The sequence below is a fragment of the Heterocephalus glaber genome, unplaced genomic scaffold (assembly GCF_053883595.1).
Source record: "Heterocephalus glaber isolate CG9 unplaced genomic scaffold, H.glaber_assembly_v1.0 deba00001481, whole genome shotgun sequence".
Classification (NCBI taxonomy): domain Eukaryota; kingdom Metazoa; phylum Chordata; class Mammalia; order Rodentia; family Bathyergidae; genus Heterocephalus; species Heterocephalus glaber.
This window is the reverse complement of record NW_028258317.1, coordinates 24,113,269-24,138,304: the sequence shown is the minus strand read 5'-3', so window position 1 is coordinate 24,138,304 and position 25,036 is coordinate 24,113,269. Positions and strand designations below refer to the sequence as shown.

The 25,036-nt window shown below is 34.0% G+C and overlaps 1 protein-coding gene and 1 long non-coding RNA gene across 16 annotated transcripts in view; one reads left to right on the top strand and one right to left on the bottom strand.

Moving 5' to 3' along the window:
- Lingo2 (leucine rich repeat and Ig domain containing 2) overlaps positions 1 to 25,036 on the bottom strand; it is a 1,224,968-nt gene that overhangs the window by 263,818 nt on the left and 936,114 nt on the right. The gene's annotated exons all lie outside the window — the stretch shown is intronic.
- Positions 4,431 to 11,218, top strand: LOC147825867 (uncharacterized). The gene is made up of 3 exons (XR_015440041.1): positions 4,431 to 4,741; positions 8,945 to 9,069; positions 10,664 to 11,218. It is a non-coding gene; the product is annotated as an uncharacterized LOC147825867 (long non-coding RNA).

Sequence of the window (25,036 nt, the reverse complement as noted above, 5' to 3'; positions counted from 1 at the left end):
AATCTCTGGCCCAGGAATTCTTTTGTTTTTTTGTACTTGGGATTGAACTCAGGACCTTGTGCTTGCGGGGCAGGCGGCAGAACCACTGAACTAAATCCCCGGCCCTCCAGGAATTCTTAATATACGTATTTTCAAAGAAAAGGCTGGAGAAAATAATGGTACATAAAAATTCTTCCTTTTTCATGTAGTACAGATAAAGGTATTTTGTCTTTATTAAAAAAGGAAGTATTTAAGAAGACATTCAAAAATTATGTAAACCTTCCAAGATATCAAAAATAAAGCAAATAATCTTGGGCTATAATAATATATGTTAAATTTCATACTTAAAAATTCTATGGCATATTTTCAAGTTGTAATATGTTGTCTCTTTTATTAATCTAACCTGCTTAACAAAACAGAATTCTCTTCAGCTACAATATTGGCAGTAGCTATTCTTGAATGCTGAATGAAATACATGTGTCTGAAGTTCTATGATCAAATTTAGTGTTAACATAGGAATTCTCATCATCCTGAAGAAATATACGCCTATTTACTAAGAGACTTCAAAAATAAAGATTGATATGTGATTTTGTTAGAACTCTTTGGAGTTGATATGACAGATTATCAAATATTTTTAATATCGATCAGATTTTAGCATAAAGAAGATACTTATATTCCATTTTTATTTTTTGTGAAAAATAAAATCTTATAACAAAATAATTAGAGAATAACTAATATATTCTATGTATCATGATCTTAAAAGAATAGAAAAATGTTATTCAGAGTACAAGTCATAGACAAGAAAGACTCTTACAAAGAAGAAACAAAAAGACAAAAATTTGGGGCTGGGGATTTACCTCAGTGGTTCTTCTGCCTGCTTGCAAATGCAAGGTCCAGAGTTTGATCACTGGTACCAAAAAAAAAAAAGACAAAAATTTCTTTTCAACGAGTAAAAAGATACTAGTAGTATAAATTAAATAAATTAACATATATCTTAAAATATTTTCAAACAATGAAGTAGGTAATTTGAACTCCCTACTTCCATCTATTTATTGTTGTGTTAATTTGCTGGTATCTTGATCTGAATTTTTGTTTGTTTGTAAACATCATTTGCTCTCTTTTACAGCACAATCTTTGTCAGTTTTTCATTAAAAAGGATTGGCTAGCTTCACTGAAACACTTCCATGACAACTTCAGAAGAAAAAAAGAAAGAAAATTATAAAATATGTTATTTATTTTTAAAAATTCACCTAAAATAAGATACAAGTGGAAACATGAATCAGATTAGCAGAGTCTTGTTAGAAGATGAGGAAGAAGAAGAGGAGGAGGAGGAGGCCACTAAGAATGGGAGTATTAATTTTAGACATAGAAAATAAAGATGTATGGATAAAAGGTATAATACGCAGTGACATATCAGTCACAGACCTCCTGAACTAAATAACTTAATACCAAATTACATGCAATAAAACTGTAAAAAGCACCATCAAACAGAAATACATTATTAGTTGGAAAATTTAGCACATTTCACTGTCACCTTTTTTTAAAGATTGAGTAGAAAGATAGAAATGAGGTCATAAGAATTTTAACAAGATTGATGGAAAAAACATTGAACCATGTAATATTCTAATACAAAATTCATCTTTTATTCTTTCATCCATCATTTATTAGATAAAAACTGATAAGTCTACTGCAAAACAAAAATAATTTAATTTAGTTCTAAAAAAGACTATCTTTTGCAACTAAAGTAATATGACTTTAAGGCAGTAAAAGACAAATTAGCAAAAAAAAATTCTAGCAAATAAGCAAATTCTCATTTCAATTCTCTCATGTTTTAAGAAACCAAAATTATAATTGCAAAATTGCAGGTTATGTCAGATGTGAAGACATTAATACAGAAATATATTAATGCAAAACACTTTATAGAAAAACTTCTGTGAGCCAAATGTCATCTCAGTGTCACCAGTATAGCTTTAAAAGATTCCTGGGCCAGGGATTTAGCTCAGTGGTGCTGCCGCTTGCCTCGCAAGTGCAAGGTCCCAAGTTCTGTCCCCGGTATCAAAAAAATAAAAAATAAAAAAAATAAAAGTTTCCTTTAGTAGACAACATAATAAAAGCAATAATGAAAACTAATCTTCATTTTAGATAATTTAGAAAAATTATATTCCATAATCTAAATGGAAGAATGAAGAAAATGGTGTGTATGTGTGTTCTTATGCAGTTAATTAGAATGTAAAATACAGTTGAATTAAAAATAAAACTGAAAAATGGTCCTCTGAAAAATTAAACTCCACCAAGAAATCTACTCAGAAAGTAGAAGTACAGACAGATTTCCAAAATTAGAATGCAATAAAGAGTAGAGATCATCTTTTTCATACATGAAACTATTAAAGCAGATATATTTCTGAGGCCTAATATCTTTCTGGACATAATATTTTACCTTTTAACATTTCAATTATTGTAGGTTTATAATATGATTTGACATTTAGTTAGGCAAATGGTTATTTTATTCATTTATCAAATAAATCTATCAAATATCACCACCTAGTTTTTTATTAATGAATTTTAAATTTTTATTGTTAAAAACCACAATATTTATTGATTATTTATTTGAATTGCATTATGTCTCCAAATTAATTTAGAAATAATTTACATTTGTAAAATTTCATATTCACACACAGGAAATGGATATACACACATTTATTTCCATCTTCTTGTATGTATATTAATGTAGCTTTCTTCTTTCTCCATAACATCCTTTATATTTCTTGTTACAGTTAGCCTTAATTATGTTTTATGTATTTTCACATAGATTTCCCCTAACATATTTCTTATATGTTTTTATAACGTGTACTCTTAGAATAACAAATAAAAAAGAAGACAAAAACATAATTATTAAAGTGGATGGTATGTTTTTCTAACCAATAATTTTAATTTCAGTGATAATCATAGTTATTTAGCACATAGATCTTGAATCCCAATGACATAAGGCAGTGAAAACATGTAAACTAAAAGAGATCTCAAAACAATCATATATAGTTTGAAAACAGACCAGGGTTGAAGATTGAAAAGTTTGAAGCATTAGCCTTGATCTTAAAAACAAAACAAAATAAAGCAAAATAAAACAAAACAAAACAAAACATTTTTTATGACCAAAGAAAATATGTAGTGATAATCATTAGATTAGAAGAGAAAGAGAGTTGAAGTTCAGAACATTTGCCTAAAGCATTATAAATGAAAGAGACTAAATTTCCCTGTATTTATACCATTCACTAAGAAGATATTACCATGTAAATTTGGACTTTTAGAAGAGAGCTGAAGGAAAATTAGCTTTTCTATTGGTATTTAAGAATTAAAATACTAAAGAATTCTTAAATACTGTATTGAAGAAACCAGATTTTTTTGTTAAAGGCAATTGTAGAAATCTGGAATTCAGTAATTATACAAACTTTCAAAATTAAACAAAATAAATTTATGTCTTCAGCAATTTCATATATTCAGAAACCAGCATGACACTATATTGAGTTCCATGGTAGCTAACACTCTCTTCCCTAATGGGTTTCAAAGGACACACTGCCATATAGTTAAGAGTAAAACCCTGTACTTATATAATGGCTTTTGAGAGCTTCCTTGAAAAGTCTCATTATCTCTCACCAAATCCCTGTCAGATAAGTATGGTAAAGGGGCCATTATCTCCATTTTACAGATGAGAACCTCAAAACATGCAGTTCGGATGATTAGTAGAAGCCATTAAGCATGTTCATGAAGAGAAGACCAGAACTATTCTGATTGCTGGGCGTCATACCAAGAGGATATATCCCATGCTTTACATGCTCTATTTCTTATACTTGTTTCTTTAATACTTTTAATGTTAATATGTAATGTTTATTTAAAGAAAAATGAATAAAATTAGTTTAATAAACCATCATCACCTTCTTAAATTCAAACCGATGTTCATGGAAACTTTTCTATGAATTTATCTATATTTCAAAATCTAAAAAATAACTACTTTTCCCAGAGCTTTATTAAAGAGTGATTGACAAATAAAATTATACATATTTACAGTGTAAAACACAATGCTTTGATATATGGAGACATTATAAGATGATGACTAAATCAGCAAATTAACAAATCTACTATCTTACATATTATTTGTTATGTTGAGAATATTTAAGATCTACTCTCCTGGCAATTTTCAAGTATACAATACATTATTAACTCTAATCACCATGCTGTAAAATAGAATTTGTTTAATAAACTAAATGTTAGTGTTCTTTGACCAACGTCTTCCCCTTCACTCTGACCCTAGCCCCTGCAAGGCAACATTGTACTTTGCTCTTACCAACTCACGTAACAGTGAGATTGGGCCAGGGATTTCACTCAGTGGTTCTGCTGCCTGCCTCGCAGGCACAAGGTCCCGAGTTCAATCCCCAGTATCAAAAAAAAAAAAAAAAGTGAGATCATGCATCTGAAAGGAAGGCTATGTCAACTTCATTGCTATGGATATGAATAACTAGTCACATTCCTATAGGAAATAGTCTAGTGCCATCAAAATCATCTCTTTCATCTTCTATGATTCCATAATCAAGAGAAGAAATTAAAACTTATACTTCTTAAAGAATACAGTATGGTATTTCAAATATACATCAATATGTTTGTCATATGCCATCGATATGAACAAAATAGTAATATCCTAAAATCAATACCCCCTGTCTATTTTCTTCTAATAGGTGACAGAAACTTTTTTGAAGAAATTTGAGCCAAGGTTAGTTTGGGTAACTAAATATATTATCAACTTTCTATTAAAAATTTTGTAACATTACAAAGACCATTAGTCTTAAGTCACATTGTCAGAAACTTAGATATATTTGATATGATGACACTGCCCTTAGAGAAATATTTGGAAGCAGAGAAATGATGCTCATAAATACCTGGTATAAAATCCTATGGGAACCATTTAATCTGTACATAGGTAAAAGCCTGAATTGATAAAGAAGAATAAAAAAATGATATTTATACTATAGTGAGTTATGAGTTAGATCTACAGAGTTATTTAGGGCTTATTAAAAGTTCCTGTGTTGATTCAACAAGAAATCACTAACTCCAGGTTTCACATTTAACTATGTTAGTGTTGAGAAATAGTAATGTTTATAGACGGAATTAGAGATCAGGTCTCAATCAACTTTTGGAAACTCAATTCTGGAGAGAGTTATTAATCTAAATTATATATTAAAGGAGCAGTGTGCTTTGATAGCTATTACAAACTGATAGATTTCCCTCCAATTTAGGGTGGCTGATGTATGTAATAACTACCTTCTTCCCAACATGCCCCTATTCCTCCCAAAAGAGTAACCTAACACTTGCTCTCCCCCTAGCAACTAGTGACATCATTGGCTCTTCCAGTCCCTAGCCACTAACTCACTTAAACCCACCCCAGCTCCTATAATAAATGCTCCCTGCCCCAGCCATATTGGTTTTGTCTATCCTTTGTTCACAGACAGCCTGGCAGATTGTCCCTGCAATAAAGGCTTGTTGTGGCCTGGTCTGGTCTTGGTTTTCAGCTTTTTTACCTGACATATCTGGTGCCAAAACCTGGGAGGTAGGCAGTCGATTGACAATCCCCCATGGGTCGGGATCAATTGGCCTTTTGGCCACCTCCTCCGGACCACATCTCCCGAGCCAGGATCCTCCCAGGGCTTTCTGCCTTTGCCATTGCTGACGCTACACATCCACACTGGTCACCAGTCTCTGGGTGAGTAGGCAGTTCAGCCTTCCTCTCATTGGGTCCTCTGTCTAGTTCTCATTCTCTCCCTTCAGGGACTTCTCAGAAATCCAAGCACTTGGTCAGAGAGACCCCTCCGCTGCTGGGCCCAGGACCGTGCCCCTGGGGGATGCCCCATCAGCCCAGCTCCTCTGGTTCTCTCCCTCTGGGAGACTCACTCGGAGATTGTCAAAGGAGATGAGGACGCTCCTCTTTTGTCCTTCTCCAAGGGAGCTGCATCTTCCTCACCCACAACATGGGAGCCGATAAATCCAACCCCCCCACCCCCCCGACCAGCCCTCAATGCCTCTAGGCTGCCTCCTGGCACAACTCAAACCCCTTGAGTTGTTGGGACCAGACTTTAACCCAAAAAGACTTCTTTTCTATTACAAGTGGGTTTGGCCTCAATACAAATTAGATAATGGGTTACAATGGCCCAAAAATGGCACTTTTGATTTTAACATATTGCGTAATTTACACAATTTCTGTCAACACAATGGCAAATGGTCAGAAATCCCCTACCTACAAGCCTTCTTCTACCTATGCTCTCGACCCTCCCTTTGTCAATGCTCACCTTCTCAGGTACTTCTAGCCCAAATTCCATCACCCACTCCTTCTGATTCCACCCTTCCTGACTCCCCTGACTCCGATGTGTTTGATCCAGCCAATCACTCACCACTCGCACCTCCCCCACCTTATAACCCTGTAAGCTCTTCTTCCTTCCCTTCCTGTGCTTCTTTGTCTCCACCATCTTGTGAGCCTTCCTTGCCTCCTCCCTCATCTCCACCATCTTGCATTTCCCCACCCCACACCCATTCTCACTACCCCACCCTTCCAACATCAGCCCCAGCCACACAGATGCCTCTCTGAGAGGTTGCCGGGACTGAGGGCATTGATAGAGTACATGTCCCTTTCTCTTTCTCTGATCTTTCTCAAATTAAAAAAGCTTAGGCTCCTTCTTCTCTGATCCTGATGTCTATATCAAAGAATTTCATTACTTGATTCTGTCCTATGATCTGACTTGACACAATATCTATATGATGCTGACTTCTACCCTTCCCCCCAGGACAAGAAAAGAGTATGGATGGTGGCCCAGACCACAGCAGATACATTTTATGTTGCTGATAACACGAAGCCAGTGGGAACACACCCTATCCCCCGAGAAGACCCACAATGGGACTCTCAGCTAGGACAGGTAGATAGAGGCCGCAGAGACTATATGACTCTCTGGCTCATAAAAAGTTTTAAAAAGACAGCTCACAAGTCTGTTAACTTTGATAAGGCTGAAAAATAACTCAGACCCATGAAAAAAATCTGACATAGTTTCTGTCACGGCTCACTGAGGCCCTTCAAAAATATACCAAAATTAATCCTACCTCCCAGGCTGACAGTCACTTTATCTCTCAGTCAGCCCCGGATATTAAGAGAAAGCTAAAAAAGGTTAAAGAGGGTCGAGCAGGGCTTGCACTCAGATTTGAAAAACTGAAAAAAAAAAAAAAAGTAAGTGATGGATTAAAAATAGCTAGAAAAGCTCTGAAGAGCATAAAACAAAGTAGTGAGAAAAAACACTCCTGACTTTAAAAGCCAAGGCGAGTGCTATGTTATCCCAAAAGAAAGCCAGAGAAACTACAACTGTGCTCTACTAGACATCAAGAGATTTCACAAGAAAAATCAAGTTACAAATTTTAGCTAATTGATAAATGTATTTGTTCCAATTTGAGTTGATGTTTAATTGATGTGCTTAAAACATTTCTTGTACATTGTAAATTCTTGAATTGTAATTATAGGGTTAACTTGCTCTTTTCTTTACTTTGTTGATAAAAAACTCAAGGTTACTACTGTTGACAACCAGTCAAATTTTAACATGTAACAATCTGAGAACAGAAAAAGAAAAAAAGGGACATTTTAAAATTTTAACAGCTAAAGACAAGTTTTTTATAGAAGGTTTATAGTGAGTCTGAGGAAAAATATTAAAAAAGCTATAAGTAAAAGATATATTTTTATATAAAAGGATTTTATATGTTGGTCTTGTTAGACAGACAAGAACAAAAGGCCTAGGTACATCACAAAGGTGTGCAGAAGTGATTTATCAAGAAAATATGTCTGTTTGTTTGTTGGTTTTCAGTTTGTTATAAAAGGTTTACAGGAATAGAGTTTTCATTCCTTCTGATTCTAATTCTACAAGGGATCTCTGTTAACTGACTTACAAAAAGTTTTGAATAGTATTATTTATAATTATAAAACTAAAAATTACAAAAAGATATTATAATTCCATTGGGCTAAATATATTTGAGTGCACTCTAGTTTTATAAATTGTCATATATCTTTGTTTTTTGTCCAATCATACAGCTGTTTTGTTTAAGATAAAGGTTATTAAGTTCAAGGCATTCCCCGTTTGGTGAACAAAGGAGCTGCTGCATGGAAATATTTTCTAGTCTTTGTTCACTAGGGGGACTGCAACAGTTTTCAGTCTTTTTTTTTTAAATAGTTTTCAGTCTTACAACAGACTGACCCAATAGTTTTCATAGCCTTATAAAAGACTTACATCAATAAATATTACTTAAGTATATTATTATACTATGTTTACATCGGTTGTCATCAAAGGGATAAATTCTAAATATGTTATTATGGTATGCTTACACTGGTCATTTTCCAAGGACTAAATATCCTGTAAAAAAACAACAATAACAAGGTTTTATTTTTTCTGGTGTACTAAATATATTTATACTTCCTGACTGTACAGGTTTTCTAATATGTTGTTTATGATAATAACCTCTTTCTGATTCAGGTATTTGCCTTTTTCATACACTCCAGCTATTTATAATAACAGATTCATTTATGGGCTAAAATATTTTCTTTCGATGGTATCCTATCAAAAGATAATAATTTAGATGAAAACTTTTGGTGTTCTTAAAAAAACGAGTATGTTTAACAACGGCTATTTTATATCACGATGGACATTTAAATATGTTACAAAGGTAAAGTCATTTTAATTGTCATGTTAAAATATTATTTGTGGCTCTTTTTTGTTAATATTCTACAGGAATTCAACTACTAAAACAACCATGAATGATAACAATAACAGTTCTCTATATTTTAAATTCCAAAATGCTTGCTATTCAGGTAAAATTGTAATAGTTAAGTTCATTACTCTTGTTACAATGCTAATGCTATTGACCTTCTCTTCTGGCTGTTCAACAACTAAAGTTTGGAGACCAAAACTGGAAAGGTAACTGGGCTATGAGGACAGGAAATATTTTGGCCCCAGCCCCTCAAGGTCAACAAAGATCCAGGCAATGAGGGAACCTTCTCTACAGGATCCTACATCTTTGGTAAGTCACTCAACCTCCTGAATAGGGAGATTGCTGGACACCAGAGGACAATGTACCATGTGCCAAAGGAGGGTTACCAAAAAAAAAAAAATATACCTCCCACGCTTTCACTGAAAACAACTTGGTCAAGTAAGGCCATGAACTATCCTGATGGCTGACACTAACAGAGGAGCAGAGAGGCTCTATACATGGTTCCAAAGTAATGGCCTGGGGAGACTTAACTGACCTTGATAAATAACAAGAGGTTCATATTGATTGACATAGGTCTCACTTTAACTTGGTCTTAAACACCCGGCAGAAAAAAAACAACCAAAAGAGGTATAAAATAATGACATAATAAAGCTAGACTTCAGAAAAATTGTCATAACCCATCTATAAAAATATTTTGGTTCACTTATGACAGTCAGTTTTAAAAAAATAAAACTTTGGGGACTAAATAGAAGGGAAAATCATTAATTAGCTATAAGTGTGTATAGATTCTTTTCAGAGAAATTAAAATAAGTTCTTTACAAGTGTCCAATCCTAAAAACCACTGGTCTCCAGATCTCTCCTTTTAAATAAGTGTTTTTCTGATTCTGTGATAACTAATTAACTATCGTGTAGTGGTCAAAAAAAAAAAAAAAAAGAAAAAGTTAGAGTATTGGGGAAAAAATCACCTGCTTGTCAGCCACAGTCAGGATAAGTTCTATACTGAGCAGCTACAAGATTTATTCCTTTTAAAATAATGTACATCCTTGTTCTCTGTTTATGATGCCTCTTCTCTCATTGTGCTCATATTTCCTGGATACCTACCCGTGTCTGAAAAGATCAAGCCTTTTACTTGATCTCCTTAAGTTGCCCAGTGTCCTTGTTGAGGTTATCAGTTCTCTTTTTTTTTTTCGTATATCCTTTTATTGGTACATTTTAGGTGTACAATATAATGACATTCATCATTGGAGATATGCACCTTTACATACTCTCTTGGTTCTTATGTCTTTATTTTTAAATATATCTAGGAGGCCTCCAAAAACTGAGAGATACTGGAATAAAGCTGTCCTTTGCTCAACTATTCCATGGCTTTGCTGGAATGATCAGCCTAAAATGTGTGTTTTCATGGCCTTGAATTGAAAGGACAAGTGAGGTTCATAGTAACACTACACTCATTAATATGTTGGGCTCCAAAAGACATTTGCTCAGTTACATGCAACTTTTATATTCCAAAGAAAAATTATAAAGATTATATAAATTGTGTTTATCACTTTTCCACTCATTCTCTCAGAGCAAGGACATGACACACGGGCCCTTAAATCATGAGCTATGATCTCTTATTTCTATAACAGTCTCTTACTTCTCTAACAGATGAGCCCCTAAACATCCACCTGTCTCTGTAAGACCTATGTAAATAATGAGATAAATTACACGTCAAATGAGGGAAAGACTTAAGACTCAATGGGCCAGATATGCCCCCCAAGGTGCTAATCAATGGTGGGATACATTTAGTTCCTGGAGCTCATGGCTCCCCTGGCTATTACTGCTCTTGGGACCCTTCAGTGTTATCTGTGTGATCCTCTGCTTTGGACTGTGCTTGTTTCTCTGTTTTCAAAATTTCTTGCAGGAATGCATGCAGGCATTTACCAACCAGATAGTCACAGAGCTCACCATGACGGGGTATCAGCCACTGCAGCAGAGGGAAAAAGCCCCCACCTACCACTGCCCCCATCAGATCCAGGTTTAGCCCTAACCTTCACCCCTTTGTCAGCTTGAAGCAGCTACAGAAGAAGAGACCTTCGCCCAACAACCATAAAACAAGAGCCTGGAATGATAGATTTCCCTCCGATTTAGGGTGGCTGATGTATATAATAGCTACCTTCTTCCCGACATGCCCCTATTCCCCCCAAAAGAGTAACCTAATACTTGCTCTCCTCCTAGCAACTAATGACGTCACTGGCCCTTCCAGTCCCTAGCTACTACCTCACTTAATCCCACTCCAGCTCCTATAAAAAGCGGTCCCTGCCCCGACCATATTGCTTTTGTCTCTCCTTTGTTCACAGACAGCCTGGAAGATTGTCCCTGCAATAAAGGCTTGTTGTGGCCTTGTCTGGTCTTGGTTTTCGGCTTTTTTATTTGACACAAACTATACATTATTTAGAACAACTCCCCACATACACTCATGCACACACACAAACATATATATATATGTTAGTTATATATTTACATGATTTGTTGGGGATTTTTTTTTTTTTTTTTGGAAAATTAGGACACAAAATATTTTACTTTGGGAAATACTTTTTCAAAAAATACATATATCCTAAATTCATTTTACTTTATGTGGTTATTTCAATCATAGGAAAATCCTAAGTTTACATAAAACTCTCTAAAGTAATTAAATCTGGATATGTACATTTAGTCTGATAAAACTATACATTTCATGCTGAAAAAATTATTTGATGTACTTAGACTGGTCACTTACTTTTTATTAGCATATTAATTCTTATTTTTTGATTCTATAGAATAACTGTTGCCAGAAATGTGTTTAAAAAGGGAAGAAAAGAGGAAATAATGAAAGAAATAAGGGAAGTCTTTTTTCTTTGTTTTTTTCTTTTTATAGTCATGCACTTTACAAAGAAGTTTCCTTAAATTAATGGGCCATAAGAATTTTTTCTGAACTGAAGTAGGCTGAATGAATAGCCAAATCCCTCAGCCTAATAGAAATAATAAACCACCTAAAGCCCAACCTTGCAGAAAAAAAAAACACTTGAGTTTTATTGGAGGAAATTTTATATCAAATCTTAATGAGATGGCAAGCATGCCTGAATAATTATTTTTACTTACTGTTCTCATTAAAGAAAAGATGAGTTATTCCTTTAGTCAGAAATAAAATTCTTCCCCTATCACTGCCATAACTTGACTTATTTTATATTTTAGAAAAGAAATCCATTTATATTCTTCCTTGAAATTATAGAAGTAGACAATTTTAATAAAAAAGCAGCCACTTTTCCTTTGAACAATTATCTGAAGGTTTCTACCAGTGTTACAAATATTGTGGAGGAAAAATTTGGTCATGGTGACTAGTATTGCTCACTTCCATAGATTCTTAGATATGAAAACCCTGACCACAAAGAAAAGAAATTACTTTGTTTTCACACTAACACCAAAGAACTAAAAATTGCTTAAAAGTAAATAAAACAGTCCTTGTCTTCATAGACTTTACAATTGAGTGGTTAGGAAAGTAATGAGTTTTAGATTTCTGGATGGGTAACATCCTTTTGAGTTCTCATACCATAAGTGGCCCCCTTGTTAGTATTTTCAAAATATGCAGAAAGGTGTTCTTTGGGGTAGATGAAATAAATGGATTTTTCCCTATTTTCCCTAAAGTACAATTTTAAACCCTGTACTTTGCACATAAAAATAAACACAAGAAGACTGAAAGGCAGAGAGCAGGATGGTGGGCTCCTTCTCACAGTGGGGAATTCCCTGGGTTTTCTTTTTGTCTGATTATATCCTAAAGTTGAAGCTGAGGATGCTGGAGACTCAGAAATACCAGTAGATACTGACAAAAAAAAGCCCCAGCAAATGCCTGCTTTCCATGAAGAAAGGACCAATGAAGGGCTTTGCAAGCTTTGCACTTTTGGACATAGCCATTGTACTTGAGCCATACACTCTAAAAACCCCTGGGATTCCTACAGTATACACCCAGGTGAAGCCTGAATGGGCAGGCTAGATTTCCAGCCTACAGAGTTTCTAACAAGGTTCCCCAACACCCCCACCAGAATTGTACTAAAGAAGCTGAGCTTTTTCATTCTCCCCAGGCAGTAAAGTTTCAGCTGAGACCAAATGGGCTGCCTACGCCTACACTTCCTGCCAGGTAGAAATGATACCTCCACATTCCCCATTTTGTAGATGTCAAAACAGGATTACTGGAGTCAAGACTTTCACCATCTTGCAGGGGTAATGCAGCCACCTCTCATTTTGGTGTTAGCCTTCATGAGATGTGGAGCAGAAAATTGCCCCTTACTTCAGCAATAGTGAGAAACCTTCTCCCACCAAATGTCACTTTGAAGGCCAAGTGGAAAATATGGATATCACCTCTCCCTGGCAGCAATAAGGTATCTATCTTCCTTGTTTCTGTCAGGGTAAATTCAAATTTAAAAGAGAGAAAAGAAGAATTTTCCCTAATGCACAAAGTTTTCCTCACCTTTTCCTTTTATTAGGGCATTTATTTAAGAAGACCTGAAATTGTGAATTGTTTCTCTGATCTTTCAGATGTATGAAAAATTTAAATGAGCATCCTGCAAGTTTTCAAATCCAGGAAACTTTTTTTTCCTCAAGGACCTGGGCACCATGCTATCTATTGTAAATATAGTAACCAAAGAAGATAACACTCCTATCTCCTAGTTTTGTTTTGTTTTTTAGAAGGGTAAGAATCTAACTTTCTCAGGCAGTTATAAAACTACTTCCTTTGTAAAAATATAGGTGTTTAAGCTTCCTTTTCATAAAGGCAATTAGGCATTCTTAATTTTTAGGTGATTTGAGGCTGAACTGTATGACATGTCAAGTCATTTTATTTGAGGATGTGTTGTGTTGTCATTTATCTTGAAAACATGTATCTCATGGATTATGTATGTCTAGCTATATAAATAAGTAGAATTTCTTTCTGCCTTTGCAATGTCTTTAACAGATGGCCTGCAATGTGCATTACATTCTAGTTTCATGTTTATTCAACAATACACTTATTTTCTTTCTCTTTTACTTTTGTGGAAAGGTCTTCTGTGTTGGCAGGAAGTTTATTTTTAATTGTATATTTCCAAGATTTCAGAGGAAAGGAAAAATGGCTCTGTTAATACTAGGCAGAGTTTAGAATAAAAAGAAAAACCTTAAAAGACAGAGAGGGACACTATATAATGAAAAAAGGATCAGTCCTTCAGGAAGACAACATGTGTATAACAAACAGATTTGCAAAATATATAAAGAAATCATGGGCAAGACTGTGTACCAGGAATTGGCCTCTTTGGAGAAGTAAAGGAAGAAATATTGAACCAAGAGGTAAAAGATTTGACTATTACATGTTCTGTCCCTAAAAATCTATGTGCCCATGGCCAATCTACCTAATCTTCAGTCTCAATTTCTCTGATTTTCGACAAAATGCGGAATTTGATAGATGAGCCACATGCTTCTCTTCACTCTAAGATTCTGGATTTCTCTGAGATCATATAATTTAAAACATTCAAGAAATTGATAATATTCAGAACAACCACAAAAATTTATAAATATACTTTATAAATTGTATTTTTCTGCACTAAAATATTTATAATGGTCTGTATTAACAATATTATATAAATGCAATTGAGGTTAAAAACCATAGGAAACAAGTTTTAAAACAATCTACCTTGCTAATATCTTACTCTGGTGCTAGCATATCATCACTTTAGGATGTACCAAATTACACTTCCAAGCCTGATTCCAAAATTCATAAATGAATTTACATTCACAACGTATTTAAAAGGAGAAGCCATGGTTGAGAAAATTCAATAGGCCTTCTCTCTACTCTAAGACAAATTTCTCTAAATCATGAGTTGCATTTTACTATAGAATGCAGTCAAATCAGCAATCATGTGCAAATAGTACATTTAATATACGATAACTTATAATATATCCACAATATATAATAGTACCAGAAAATATCACACTATGAAGAATCAGAAAAAATTTTATCTTTCAATTCCTACTCTATATTAATGGGAAATTAAGGACAGAGAATTTATAAAGTTGGTTGCAAAAGCATAAGAGGGAAACCAGGTTTCCTGGTTTTTATGCTGTGTGAAGACTATCATGAATAAAGCCAAAGCATAATATAGACTGGCAATTAATTTACAGAGTAAGTTTAATGAACAGCCTCAATTTCCCCATGATCAAAATAAATAAAGGAAGCTAGAATTTGGAGAATATAATAAATGTTCTAGATGCTCCCTAAATTCTGAAAAACAAGCAACAAGTAAGCATTTTCACAGCAATTGTGAAACTTAAATTTCTTCATGCTTCAGCTTGCCAAATAAAAAAAAAACATCAACAACAACACTTACAGCTATTATTCCCTTCAATAAATAGGTGGGAAAAAATAAGGTAAAGAAAAATTAATGGATGCTTTTCAAAGCATTATAGTACATATATTGATTTTTGTGGATATTAGAACAGATGAACATTTATTTTATGAGAGTCCAGTTTCATCACATCTTAAAAGTACACTGTAGGATACTGACAGATGCCCATTGGGAAAGTCTGTCAACAAGCATTTATTGACCACTTAACTCTGCAGGGCAGTGTACTAAACACAATGAGATGCCACAAAAGAAATGAGAGGCACGACCATTGACTTTGTTAAAATTAAAAACAAAGTCCGCTACATAAAAATCATTTTAGAATTTATGAAAAATCTGTCATTTTATGTAAGCAAAGAAGCATTCTTACTTTCTTCGCTCAAGAGGTAAATATATATGCAGGTATTCTCAGCAGTAAGCTAAATGATTCCTCTTATACTATCTTTTGTAAATGATTTAGTCATTTTCTCCCTCAAGTTAAATAAATCTAAGTTAAACAAAGGAAGTATTTTCACAATTCAAAAGACAAAGTTTATTAAGATAGCAGGAGTTCAAATCAGAAGGTCCGGAAGTAGGGTTACCTGGGGACAAATGCCATTTCCATTACTTTAACCATGTGGCCAGGGAAACCTAACATCCCTTCCAAGTTTCAGATCCTAGTTTCATTTGTTAAAATGGGACATAGTATCTAACCTCATGACACAATTATATGACCTAAATAATGATATATTTAAGTGCTTAGTAAAGTTACTACTATAAAATAGTTGCTAAAGTAAATTTTAGCCATTGTTTAATATCATTAATACTATGTTTATTATTTCTATCATTTGTCAGAAAACAGTATGTAAAAGAATATTTATAGTCAAATGCAGTTTCCACTATATGGTTTGAATATGGCAATGAGTGGCATTAAAATGTGCACAAAGGTCGTCCCAACCTCTCTTTTTCAAGTATTTTTTAATACACTGTATTTTTTCAGAAAAAGAGACTGCTTTTAAGGTGCTTGATTTATCTTCCTAGATGAAAGAAAGACATATATATTTATCTCACATCAAATGCAAAGAATATATCATCATGATACTCAGTGAAGAAAAATCTTATAGTTCATACCAATTGATAGATTTTAGAGGTACTGTAAATCCCATGAGAATGTTCTTTTCTATCATATTCATCTTTTAACTTATATGTAAAGGTGGCATGAAATCTGTCCTTTTACTGAAAGAATAATTTTACTTTTGGCTAGGAGATAAAGTTTCCTAAAGCCTGTCACTCAATCATTTTATAAGCAACTGATAGGAATACCAAATCTAACACATAAATTCATGTAGATGGTAAATTTATGAGAGTTGGAAATTTGCTAGCATTCCTGTCACTTATCTTGGAAAATGGTGCTTGTTACTTTTATTTCAAAATAGTTGTGAAAACAGATTTATGCTCAGCTCAAGGAAATGAATTAGCTAATATTTTTTGTCTTATGTGGGTCTTAGCACTTAAAATTATAGTTGTCCAGCCTGGGTATATAGCTCAGTGACAGAGCACTTACCTAGCATCCACAGTGTCCCTGGTTCAAAACCCAAGAAACATAAAAAGCAAATATATACATAAATTGTCACCCCACATATAACAACATCTACAGTTGCTCAAGTCCTTTGTATCACATTATACAGAAAGGTATTTACTTATAACCAACATATAGATTTTAATGTAAACTTTAAAATCATCTCTAGATAAGCTATAATACCAGTGTTAGCTTTCCATCCAACAAAAAATGGAGATATTGAAATTCTAAGGAGAAAGATATTGGTTCACAGTTCTGGAGGTTCTAGTCCATGAATTGCTGGCCCTATTGCTTTGGACTTGTGGGAAGGCAGCACATCTTGGTGGGAATGCATGGTAGAGAAAAATGCATTGCCATTGTCAGGAAATACAAGAGAAAGAAGAGGCTGGGGTTTTGGTTTCCCATTCAAGATCATGCCTCCAGGGACATAAAGACCTCAAACTAGGTCCCATCTTTTAAAGATTTTATTACTTTCAGTATCAACTCTGTGAGGACCAAGCACTCTATGCCTGGGCCTTTGGGGGACATTTAATATCCAAACTATAGCAGTATCTAAAACAATGTACTATTATTTGATATATTTGTTATACTATTATTTAGAAAACAATGATGACAAATCTACATGTTCAGTTCAGGCACTATTTTCTCCTCAACTACTTATAATACTAGGTTGGTTCAATCTGTAGATGGAGATCCTGCAGATCTGGGGAACCAACTGTATTTAGCTATTTCTAGACATATAGTAATATCTGTACAGGTGTTATAGCAGACTCCACTGGGAATGTCCTGCACTCTATGAAAACTTCTCTGGTGATTCACATCTTACCCTCTTGGAGAGCAATACCATACAATGAAAAAGAAAGACTTTGTAGGGTTGGAACCCTACTCTGATACCAGCTGGATATCCTGGTACAAGTTACTGAATCTTTCCAATTATTGCTTACTTTTCCTATAGTGATATAGAGATATTTTAAGGTTTTAAAAAATAAAATGTATGTAAAGTATTCAGTAGAATGCCTAGTACTTGTAATGCATTCAAAAATTTTGGCCATTATTGTATTATTATGATTATTCCTCAGCATATAGCTCAGGTCTCATGTTGCCATGAAACTTTTACTGACCTAATGCAGTGGAACAACATTCACTTTTGACTTAGCATCACATGAAAGTCTGCTTTCTTCAATTTGGCAAGTTCCTTAACTCTGTAACTCTGTTTCCTGCCTCCAAGAAATCATAACTCAATGTTATCTTATATGCAATATCCCTTTTCTACGAAAAGCTAAAGTGAAATTTTTGCTCTTAGACACTGTAACTTTTGGGGGAAGATATTTTGCTTAATGGGTCCTGAACTTTATGACTTAGTGTGTTATGTCTGTGACACAGGACAAATGACTAGCTTTTATTGTGGAGCCTCTTCCCACTTAAATTGGTTTGTGAATCTCCAGAAACTGCTGTTGAAACCACATGTATGTGTCCAGATATGAACAAGTATTTTTCTGAAGGAAAGTTTCAGATATATTTGACCTTCCAAGGGGTCCATACCCAAGACAAAAATGTATAGCTCATTGACTTAGAAACAGTTTGGTGAACAGCTGCAACAGTTTAATAGTATCACTTGAAAGTTATTTTATAAGCTACTCTCATCTTTTGCTTTAATTTTCTATTTTTAATTTCTTTATGGTCATATTTTAGCATTTGTTTTTATCAATCATGTATTTATACATTGGTATGTTTACTGGCCTTATAAAAAGCATTCTTCAAAACAGGAAAACATCCTGTCTACAGGTGAGTCATCATTCAAGGAGAGAAATTTTTGCATTTAAAAAATGTCTTTTGGGAAAATGACCTCCAAGAGACTCACTAAAATTACAACTAAACTATGAAAACCAGAAGTCACTAATTCAGAGTTTAGCAAACAAAACAAAACAACAAAAATACCTTTGTTTCTGTATAATTTAAGGATAGATAACATTTTGGCATGATGGATCTAAAATTTGTATTTACAGTTTTTCTTTGGACTAACATCATCACCTTGTATGTTTCAGCTCCTCTCTCTGATACACATGCTTATTATTGTCTTTTATCTTATTCTAGGGTTATCTCTGCCTGGTACAGGAGGAACATCAGTAAACTACAGTACTTTATTAGGTTTAGTCAACAAATGCCAATCTCTTCTGCTGGATTTAATTTGTTAGTCAGTTATCATAGTTGTTCTAATATACCATTTAGTGAACTTTCCTTCTCTGTCTACTAGAATCTGTGTAACATTAATTCTTTCGAATACCTAATAGTGGAGAATTACTTATTGATGTGCAATTTTCATTCTTAGTAATTAGGGCATTGTCGATAAATGCATGAAAAGCACTCTTGTAGCTAAGCAATAAAAGTAGTACATTAGAAGCTATAGCATGATAAGCCTATTCCTATTTCTTCCATTGACTTGGGAGACTAACTTGAGCAGGCAACTTAACCTCTTTGTTAATAAATACACCCTTACAGCAATGATGTATCTATGGTATTTCTCTAATGGAAATGATGCTATCAATTTTGTCTTAAATGATGGAGCAAGTTTCTAATGAAGCTCATTTCAAAGAATAACATAAATACAAAGGCTAACATACTGAATAAGACTTCTGTGTTCACTGGAATCACTGAAATGATTCCTTAATCTATATCTTGCTAAAAGCAATGAAAAAAAGAGATAAAATATTTCTTTTACTCTATGAGGGAAACATATTTTCCCCAAAAGGTGAGGACTGAGAAATTGAGGAAAGTAGAGGTATTTAAATAAAATAAATATGAGGCATGTAAAATTAAATTATAGACTTTGGTCAAAATAAAGATACTAAAAACCTTACCAAAACTTTGCTAGCCTAAAATTTATTGTAAACAAACACAGGTCCACACAAACACAAACACAAACACATACACACACTCTATGATCATTAGAATTATGCTACTTTTCTTTTAATATTCTGTTCATCTTAGGTTTCTTATTTATGCTTCATTAAAATATCTTCTACACTTTTTTCCCCAGTCTGTTGAGATTAACAGATATCTCACCAGAGGAACTTCTCAGAAAAGATAAGAAATAAATCTGAATTCTTCAACCCAATGAAAGCTGTGAACTACAACAGGGAACATCTTTTACAGACACTGGGGGCTTTTTCCCCTTCACATCTGTATGTTCACTGACTTGCCAACCATGCCGAAATTTATACGATGTGTGTATGTCATGTCCAAGAGGAATTGCTTTTTCTTCTGATGCCCAGAAGCACACACATGCATGGTTTTGACTTTTCAAACAATGCAGTGAATATTTCATAAGTTAAGAAACTTAAGTTTTAAGGCAACAAAAATCACAGGGGCATTGGTCTCATATAAACTTTATTTGCCTTTTGGGTAGATATGTATGGGTTTTGCTTTTATTTTATATCTTAAAAATGTTTACCTTCTCCAGAATTAATCTTTATGTACATGAAATGCAGAGCACATCCTGATAAAAAGCTTTGTTTAGGTGGTATTCTGTAAGGGGCACTGCTTATCTTATCCCCTAGTCTAAGATACCAGTTAGAATATACACAAATTCTCTTTTGTGGTACCCAGAGACTCCTAAACTTGGGATTTAATCAGGATAAGAATTAGCTGTCATAATGTGAAATCAAAATACTGTACATGATTGTAGTAGGGCATTCATGTTCAGGCTGTTTAAATAGAAAGTGTAATTATTTTTTAATTTTTATTTTTCTAGAAGGTAGTGGAAGGACACGGAAACAGTTTCCTTCCTGGGAGTTTGTGGAGATTTCTCCCAGGTCTATATAAGAAGGAATGTTGGCTGCCTTTGCTAATACTTGGATATCTCATCTGGGTTGGTGGGCCATATAGGATCTATAGTAGAAAGAGGAGAAGTGTTTGAAAGAGGAAGAAGAAAGAGTGGGAGAGAGGGAAGGTGGAAGAAGGAAAGAGGTAGAGGGAGGGGGAAAGAGAGGAAGAGGGAGGAGAGAGACAAGGAATGAAGGAGAGATGGGGTGGGGGGGAGAGAGAGAGAGAGAGTGGGAGAGAGAGAATAGTGGGTGGTAAGGACTCACATTCAAACAAATTTGCACCAGAGAGTCCTATAAATCTCCCTGCTTTGTATCTATAAGTTCTAGTTCAGATGGACTTATTTTCTGAGTTTTTGGTTTTTTTTTTTTCTTTTTTTACTTCTAATGAGTCCTTTGAAAATCCCTCATGGCTTACCTTAAGATAGCTTTTCTTTTCATCTCACATTTTGCTTTCTCTGCAGTGTGGCTGATGGCTGGAGTTTTTAAAAAAATAACTGGATATTCAGCAGTGTATGAATAGCTCTCACCTTTAAAGCTATCTGAGAAGAGTTCAGTAAGCCCTTTGTGGCACATTCAGAAGTCTTGGTGTGTGTATTTAAGGACTTCATGTAGAAGTATGAGAGGAATACATGTAAATCCTATTACTGGAACCACCTAGAACTATTCTTAAATTACCACTGGATTCTGTTTGGATGTTATATATATTTTCTTTCTTTTTAGTACTTGAGATGGAACCCAGGCCCTCTGCACCAAGCTAAATAGCAAATCCTTTTTCACTCTTTATCTTTGAGAGAAAGTCTTACTAATTCCCTAAGTTGCCCAGACTGGGCTTGAATTCACAATTGTCCTGCCTTAGTCTTCAGAGTGCTGACATTACAGGCAAGCGCCACTGCACTTATCTGGACACTCCTTTTTAATGTTGCACTATTGTTCAGTTCTAGAACTAAGTTAGGTTAAATTATCCTACAAAAAAGAAATAGCAATTTCACACAATTAGAATCCCATATAATATAAAAAGTTAAAAAGAACTGTATTTTATTACAATTGCAGTCATAATAAGGGGAGTTCCCTATATTATATAAAAATCTAAAATTTTAGAATTGAAAAATATATGAATTAAGTGGGATTTTAGAAATCTTTAGGCAAAGATAAATTCTTTCTTTTTTTTCCCAGCAATACTTAAATTCAGGAATTGTAACTTCCTAAGTTTTTAAGAAAGCTCATAACAGAGGGCTGGGCATCAGTGGTGCCATGCCTGCCTTGCAAGTGCAAGGTCCTAAGTTCAATCCCCAGTAATGGAAGAAAGGTCATAACATTCCTACTGTATTCACAAAAATAACAAATATTACCTTTTATTCTTGTATTGGAATCCAACAATACTTCTTCCCTACATAGATTTCTATCCATAAGATCTCACTATAGTGAAATCTGACAGCAAAACAAAACAAAAAACCTGATATATTGTCCTCTGCATGTTTGCCATATAGCACCTTTAGATTTCAAATGTTTAAATCAAACTAAAGTGTTGTCTTTTATTTCTTACTAAACGAAAAATTCCCCCAGAGATTGAAGTGTATATTCCTATAAATATCTGAGAAAAAATAATGTGCCTTCAAGTTAGATGACAAATTACTCAAGCAAAGAAATGTGCAACTGCCCAGTGATGGTAATTATAGACTATAATATGGAAAATTAATATTTGCTAAGCAATGAAGAATATCATATGTTATGCTGTCAAAACAGTGGGTTTTATTATTAGAAGTGGTGTAGTTTAATGGGGAAACTTTGGACTTGGTGTTAAGAGGTCATAAATTAATTTTCTAATTTGGCAACCATCTTGCTAGTAAGGATAAGTTATTTAATTACTTTTCTCCATGCCTATCGAAATGTGAACACTGAGATTTCAAAGGATATATATTTTTTTCAAAGGATATATATTTATATAATAAATCAATTTATGTTAAAATACCTAGAAAAATATAAAATAATACATCCATCTGCATATAGGTAGGATCTTCCTTTTACTATTATGCAATCATCTTGTACCTGATGTTCTTCCTTTTCTTTTTTCTTAAAATGGATGTGGTAATAGTACTTACCTCTTTCAATTTCTGAGGAATAACCAAAATAATTCTTAGAATTCACTTAGCATGTATGGGGTACCTATTCATACTTAGTGAATAGGCTGAGTATTATTTATTATGTAAAATGATCTACAATAGATGAAATGTTTTTTGATGTTGAGAATAATTCTCAAAATTATGCCATGGGGTCTGATTACAGTTCTACTTTGAAATAAAATAGACAAACATTGTACCATAAAATCATTTGAAATAAAATATAAGGATAAAAATGACTCTTTGGGGTATATAAAGTTTATATTTACATAAAAGTAATTTACAATTGATTTTGAATGGCAAGGTATTTTTATAAATTCCTGTATTTTTCTATATGCCCTCTTAATAACAACACTGCCAAACAGTGGAAATAGTTTGAAATGCTTTTTTTTTCTATTGGTACTGGGGATCGAACTCTGGACCTTGCACTTGCAAGGCAGGTGGCTGTACCATTGAGCTAAATCCCCAGCCCTGAAATGCTATTTTTGAAAGTTTAAATAATTTGAGTTCCAGAAAAAAAATGGGTACAATTTACATGTCTATGATGATTAGGTTTGCTAAGTGAGTGCTAACATAGCTGTGGAAAAAACATTTTAATGATGGTAAAACAATAACCCTAAAATACTTTATTTATAAAACTTAATATAGATTCACAAAGGCAAATGGAACCTTAAAAGCCATCTGTAACAAGCTTTTATTCAAAGCCTGAATTAATTTCTAGAACTTTCTTTTCACCTAATCATTCAGTGTTTGAGTATTGTGAGGGACTGAAAACTCATTACTTTTCTAAATCATCCAGTGCCAAAGTGAGCAATGGAATGTGCCATGGAAGAAACATGTATTTTTGGAGTTAAACACGCTAGATTTGTATTCCGGCTCATCTGAGCAATGACTGCCCTTAGCAAAAACAATGGTACTAACCAAGCCTTTAACTCCTCATCTGAAAAATGTGGGTGATAATCTACCTGGATATATGGGTCAATTTGGGAAGGCCAATTATTTAATTAAACACTGGCACATGTGGCTAACATCTACAATGAGTTGACTTTAAGATTAATGTTGATAATGTGGGTGGGCTTAATCTAAAAGCAAAAATTGATGTGTCCTGGAGAAGTTCTGCCTCTAGATTACAGTGTACACACTGCAGAGTTTTCAGCTTGATGATCTGCTCTACAGATTGCAAATTTAAGATTACAATGTCAAAGTTTCTAGCCTGCCAGCATGCTGTAACAGCTTTGATCTGCCAGCCTCTGCAGTTGTATAAGCCACTTCCTTAAAACAAATGCGTGCTTGTGCATATGCATATGTGTTTGTGTGTGCTCACATATACACAGTGAGATCTGTGTGTCTGTGAGTTCAACATCAGCAGACTCAGCAAATCATGGACAAATTTTTTTAATTGTGTCTGTAGTGAACATATATGGACTTCTGTTGTTTTATTATTCCCTAAGTAATACAGCATAACTATTTATTTAGCATTTACACTGTAGTAGGTATTGGAAGTAATCTAGGAATGATTTAAAGTATGTGGAAGGATATGTGTAGTTGATATGATAACACTATGCCATTTTACTTAAAGGACTTGAGCATCCACATATTTTGGTGCCCCCAGTGTGGGAGGTCCTTGAACCAACCTGCTAAGGATACCAAGGGATGAGCCACTGCATATTGTATAATAATGTGTTGCTTAACCATGAGGCTACATTACAGGAATTACATCATAAAGTAATTTCCGCCTTGTGCAAATATCCAACAGCAGTGGTGGTAAACTTATGATGCATGTGCTGCAATGAGCTGTTGGTTATCATAGTAAGCTCTAAAAGGTTCATCATCCCTAGAGCCCTAGAGTGTAGTTACACAAACTAAGACAGCTACAACATCACTAGGCAATATAATCTTATGGGACCATCATTATATCATATATGTGGTCTGTCACCGATTGAAAATTCATTATGAGTCACATGCGTGTGTATACATACACATATATAAACATATGTTCACAGACACAAAAATGTGCATATATGATATATATATATTCAATTGGTTTTGTTTCTCTGAAGAACCTTGATAGATACACTACTGCACAGAGATCATTCCCTGAAGATAAAAAAGGCACTTAATAAATCTGATTTTCCCATGGCCTCTTTCTAAATATTAACCGAATATTCCTGTAGCCTCTCCTACTACTCAGAATTTCAATACAGTATATGTAATACGTGATCCTAAACTAGATTTGGTACCTATACTACAAATAATCTGAGGGGACAGTGGATAAAATTTAATATGAATTGTAGATTATAGTGGATTGTGTAAAATTTAATAAATCTAGCATATTTACATAGAATACTTTTGCTTTTTAGAATCACACACTGAAGTACTTCAGAGTAAAGGGAC